This window comes from Sus scrofa, chromosome 6, assembly GCF_054392235.1.
Source record: "Sus scrofa isolate SSC_HxYL_T2T_F1_AM1 chromosome 6, Sscrofa_HxYL_maternal_Yorkshire_Landrace_v2.0, whole genome shotgun sequence".
Lineage (NCBI taxonomy): Eukaryota > Metazoa > Chordata > Mammalia > Artiodactyla > Suidae > Sus > Sus scrofa.
Window position 1 is genome coordinate 118,318,630 of NC_139388.1, and position 6,488 is coordinate 118,325,117.

Consider the following 6,488-nt stretch of genomic DNA (forward strand, 5'->3'; position numbering starts at 1 on the left):
CAGCCCCATCCTGCTGAGCTGGTCTCGGAGGAACATTCTATTTTCTACCTCTATGACTACTGTAGGTACCTTATTATAAGTGGAATCATACACAGTTTGTCCTTTTTTGACTATTTGAATTATTATATCTTTAGGATTCATCCACTGTAGCATGTTAGAATTGCTTTCCTTTCTAAGGCTGTGTACTATTGCACTATATAAATACAATATATTTTTTTTATCCATTCATCCATCTGTAGATCCTTGGGCTCCTTCCCTCTTTAGGAGAAATTTACTATGAACACATGTACAAATATAATTGTGTCTCTGCCTTCAATTCATCTCATCTCATTTTGGTCATTATTATCTTTGATGATCTTGGTTCGTTTTATCATCACCCCTCTGCTTTCCAGCAGAGATCTTCACCATAACCTTCAGCTTCATAAACACTAACAGCCTTGTGAAGACTATTTTAACCACAACCACAGAATCTTAGACTGCCACAAAAATCGCATAGTGATTTATGGCCATATTATTAACCAAAGATAGCAGATGGCAGTCATGTGCCAAAATATAGTTCTATTGTCCATGTAAATACACTAAACTCTACTTGCATTCAATATCTACTCCAATCACACATTAATTAACTTATAATTTAGCAGGTTCATGTCCCATGGAAGATAGAGACTGGAAGCACCCACCAAGTAAATTCCCCATCCTTCCTCCTCCTAAGCAAATGTTCCCTTCCACAATGATTCCAAAGTCTCTCCATAGATGTTTCAAGTATCCAATCAGCCAGTGGTGATTTCTCAAGAAGCTATAGGCAACCCCAAAATGCTATACCTCGTAATTGTTTCCCTTCTCATAGACACTTCCTCACTCTTCCTATTATTCTCACCAGCAAAGGGGCTATCATTACCATCAAACTGGTGTATAATAAAATTCTAAAAACCTAGCTAGAATATTTACTTCAAGTCTACTCCAAATAAATGTCATAGCTCTTAATCCCTGGAATACAGAGCTACATGTAAAGTTTTATTTGAGAGGTTTATTACATGTCTTATGTAACTTGTTACCAAAATTTGTTTTAATAAGCACTTTCCCCAGGTGTCCCCTGTGATTTCCACTCCTTTGGAATCAAAGCCTAGCCTCTCTACAGAGGATATTCTGTGTTCGTCCACTTTCTTTAGGAATTAAAAAATTTAGAAATGGCTTACATTTTATTAGTCAACATAGATACAGAATTATCTTCTTGAATAAGCCATCTAAGGTTCTGCTTTGCAGCCCTCCTGACACCTATGCAGCTATGTTAGGGTCTCATTCAAAAGTACTGTTTACAGAATGCCTGTCTACTATAGTCCTTATAGAATGATTAGGATGATGTAGATCTGACATTTCTAGCTTGTTTTGTACCCTTGCTTCCTCTAAATAATCTCTAACTTGATTTTTTAAGTCTCTACCTCGTTGGCTTTGTCAGAAATACAAATCTCCTGATACTGTTTTGCTAAGAGGTTTAGCTCTCCAAGCCTTCCTGAATTCTAGCCCATCTTCATGAACCGCCTCTTCTGGGTTGCTCTGCTAACCAGTAGGTCATCTACCTATGTGACTGTAATGAAGAAGTGGCAGAGATTTTTACCTTTCTCTATTCCTTTCTTACTCTCAAATTGTTTTCTGCAAGTTTAAACGAGTAGAGTGAAAGTTGATTTCCCTACTCATTTCAAATATATTCACTCTATTATAAAACAGAATTGGGCACAATTTTAATTCATAGAATGTCTTTTATCTTCTACACACATCTGTATATGTATAGGTATAGCTTGTGTTGTGGCTGAAAAGTATGTCTCAGTATGGTTCTTTCTTGGTTAGCTAGTTTCCCTCTCCTCACACCCAGTCCAATATGATAGCTCTAGGAAAGAAGGGTGGTGGAGATAAACATGGCATCTCACAAAGGAGAAGGATGTAACACAGTAGGTGTTCAGACGAGAAGAGCAAGGTGAAATCTCACCAGGTAGGTAGTTAGGAAGTGAGACCCATGGGACAAGGTTCTACTTCACCAGGCATATCTCCTTTTACAATTATCTGTCTTTTTTTCAATTCCAAGAGATCATGCACAAACACAAGCTATCTTAGAGAAGAGGGAGAGGAAAATAATCTGAAAAGCTATTTTAGAATTTAGGAGATTAGAACAATAGTCATCTGATAAATTACTTTTGTCTTATTTTGCTTATTGCACAGAATTTGACAAGTAGGAGACTATAAGTTTAGAGAAATAAAAAAATGTAATTTCCTGCACATACATTAGTAGCTGCACATCAGCTATATGTGAGTTATAATGAATACAGTGACTTATGCATACTTTAACTCAGCTATACATATATTTTATACCTGTGAGAAATAATCAGAAAGTTCCAGAGTTCCTATCATGGCTCAGTGGTTAACAAACCCAACTAATATCCATGAGGATTTGGGTTCAATCCCTGGCCTCGCTCAGTGGGTTAAGGATCTGACATTGCCTGAGCTGTGGTGTAGGTCACAGACATGGTTTGGACTCCATGTTGCCTGGGAATCTCCATTTGCCTCAGGGGTGGCCCTAAAAAGACAAAAGACCAAAAAAAAAAAAAAAAAAAAAAGAAACTGTTATCAAACCAATGTTGATAACCGTTAAGGCATTCTACCATTCTGAATTAATACTAATTTAAAAGCTCTGTGACTATACCACACATTTACAAATGAGATATATCACCACTAAAACATTTTAAATACCCACTCACTTATTCAAGTCATTTATATTTAATTTTTAATGCAATTCTATTATTTATGTAGGAAATAGAAAATACATTTGAAGGCAACAACAACAACAACAAAAAATAGAAAGTAAAAAGTCAGATTTAGGGAGCCAGTGTTGCTCAGTTACACTTTCCTTTCTCTCTTTCAGAACTTTCCTTTCTCTCTCTTTTTACAAGCTAAACATAACATTTATGTAATATAATATAATAAATTATAATTTTATGATCTATTTTCTCAGGAAATTTTTTAAAGATCCATCACACCAAATACCTCTAAGTTAACCTCAAAATTTTTTAAGAAAAAATATCAATGATTCAGCTCAATATCCATGGAAATGAAAATATAAAGTTTCAGTATAACCAAAGGAAACATTTATTATTGTAAACACTAAAAATTTAAAAAAAAAAAACCTTTATTCCTTAAATTGTCTGATCCAACATGTTTAAGTGATCAAGCCACTTAACCTTGTTAATAATTTCATTTCCCTTTGTTTCTTTGAAAAGTATTGCCAAGTTCCAAACATGGGCTATTCTGCGACCAAAGACTATTGAATACATCAATAGAAGGAATTTTCAGCAAGATCATAAATATTTTCCTATGGAGTAAATTGCCCAATCCTGAGGTTTAACCTTTTATTTGTTTGTTCTGAACAAAATTAGATTTTTTTTTTTTGAGGGCACACCTACGACATATAGAAATTTCCAGACGAAGGGTCAAATCCAACCACCTGCTGACTCATGCTACAGCCACTACAGTGAAGAGTCTGAAAGCATCTGCAACCTATACCACAGTTCACAGCAACACTGGATCCTTAGGCCACTGAACAAGGCCAGGGATCAAATCACATCCTCATGGATACTAGATGGATTTGTAACCCCTAAGACACAATCAGAACTCCCAAAATTAGATGTTTTTAATATCCAACTAAATTAAATTGGGTCCTTTATTAAACCACATAAACAGAAAATAATCATGCGTTACTGAATTATTACTCTAATTCTGCATTATGTTAACATTTTTTAATAAACAGTATATTATTTCTAATATAATTTATTGAAGCTCCTACTACACACTATTTATTGAAGCTCCTAATATGCACACTGTGCTTTAAGTATATCATAACTGACTCTTACAAGGAGTCCTCAAGGTGAGTACCATTATCACTATTTTATAGTTGAGAAAAATCAAGATTCATAGATGTTAAGAATTAGGCCACAGGTTAACAATGCTGGGATTAGTTTGATCTCTGTTATAGACTATGAACTATCTACTTATAAATTGTATTTATATGTAACTTTTAAAAGAAGCATGTAATATATTTTGGACATCAAATATTTAGATAATCTCTATTTTTTAAATTTAAGAAATTTTTGGCCATGCCCACAGCATGCAGAAGTTCTGGGGCCAGGGACTGAACCCATGCCACATCAATGAAAATACCAGATCCTTAACCTGCTAAGCCACTAGAGAATTCCAATAATCTCTACTTTAAAAATGCTATTATAATTTATTTTAATTTATTTAAATTAATATTGAGGGTTTTTCTTTTTAATCTTCTAAGAATTTTTTTTTCCTGCTTTTTGCAGTACATAGATTGGTTTGCTATGACTTTTCCCCTTACTTTCTTTCATTACATGAAATCCATAGATCTTATTTCTATTATCTTAGGGGTTCATTTAAAAGCTTCATGAACATATTTAAATGGAAATTTGTCTACCAGAATATAATGTTAATCAGTATTTCTGTCCACCTGAAACCAGGAAAATGCCCAATATTTTGATACCTTCAAAACATCTTGTAATTGTGTCTTATTTCACCTTTGTTCATGAGCATTTTCTAAGTGCATAGAATTACAGGTTGACATAAATTTTACTCAGTACTTTGAAAATGTTGGGGGACACTGAGAGCCATCAAACTCATGACAACAACCTGGACATTCCCACCCAATATTTCAGAATCCTGGTTTCTACAACCAGTGTCCTGACCTCTGTCTATCAAATGAGCCTTGGCAGAGAATTCAAATGTCAATGGAACCCTAGATTTTCAGTCTGCTGCTTAGGTGAATCAACTCACCATAGGTGATAGGGGTATGCCTTTAAGGTTTTGTTTTGTTTTGTTTTCCCTTTGGCTGCACATGAACCATGCAGAAGTTCCTGGGCCAGGGATAGAACCCATGCTACAGCAATAACCAGAACCACAGCAGTGACAACACCAGATCCTTAACCTGCTGTGCCACCAGGGAACTCTTTTTTGTGATTTTTTTTTTTAAATAATCCCAGATTCTAGCTATTCCTCTACATAGTATCAATACAATTACTATCCAATACCTCCGTCTTTGAAGGGATTATTCTCTTTTACCTTTCATGTTTCCAAATCTCACATCTGCAAGAGAAGTCTCTTCTGTCAGGGCATTTTCCAAGGCTACCACAAGTAAATCTTTAGCAATTTGGCCATCACCTTGTGTCCAGGAACTATGTGTCCCCTCTATCACTGATCATGGTGTCCCCTTCATTCACCAGGCAGTGAGGTAAATAAATTTGATGAACCATCCTGCTATTTCCATAGATTTCTCTCATTATCAATGGCTACTGTTGAGTTTTGACAAGAAGCAGATACAGACAAAAGATATCTGTATTTTGGCAAAATATTGACCAAGAAAGGAAATAGGAAAATAAAGAAATCATGGTGTATGCCTGACACCTATATAAGGAAAAAAGAAGGAAGGAATGTTGAATGAGCGTAGTTTCATACTGCATTATAATTTCAAGAAGGGTTTGGGCAAGCCTATAGTATGTCTTCAAATCAAAGTCAGCCTTAGGAGAGTTTCCCGTTTGAGTCTGTCTTAATAGCCTTAATAGTCTTGTCATATTTAGCAATTTATTTGGATCAGGCCAAGGGAAGCATGGCCTCAATGCAAGCATGGTGCTGGATTCAGACGGGCAGCAGTTAATTATGTCAGTCAACTATGCTTTCCATTGTGGGACACATGAGTGAGTCATTTTCATGACTGACAAACTGTCTCTCATTGTCTTAGTTTTCCTCCTGTGTTTTAAAATAATATTTTGTATATTTTTGCCACATAGCAGCTTTCTCTCTCATTCAACTTACAACTTCATATTTATCTCCCTAAAACTAAAAAACAGAACCAGTACATAGTCAAACCATGCAATCATATCTTTGCAGGTGGAGTCAGGAGGTTGCATAAATTGACTCCAATTCTGAGCCTTTATCTGTTTCTTCCCCCTTCTCCATAAAAGCAACAACTATAATCGGTGATTATATTTTCTTCAATTTCCTTTCCAAACTCATTTAATAATTTCCAAGCCATGATTTCAAGCAGTGAATATCTGTTTATTCCTAAACATCCAGGTGGATGCTCTTAATGCATCTTAGGTTTTAGGATTCAAACACCTTCCTTCCTGATCTAGAATCAGAAGGCTTCCAACTTCAGCCCATTTTACTAAATTTTGTTTATGTTCATAGTACAACACTTGATGATTTATTTCTACTACAAACAGTGTTAACTTTTTGATATAGAGATCTTAAAGGCTACATTATAAGATAATTTAATACTTAATTACTTATTATACTTAATTACAAAGAAATAAAAAAACAAAGAAATAAGTAAAATATGTCCATTTGTACTTAAGTATTAACATAATCCTGAAGACTTCTATCTCTGGAGGTATGTTAGAGTAAATAATCTCAATGACCCTTCCAAT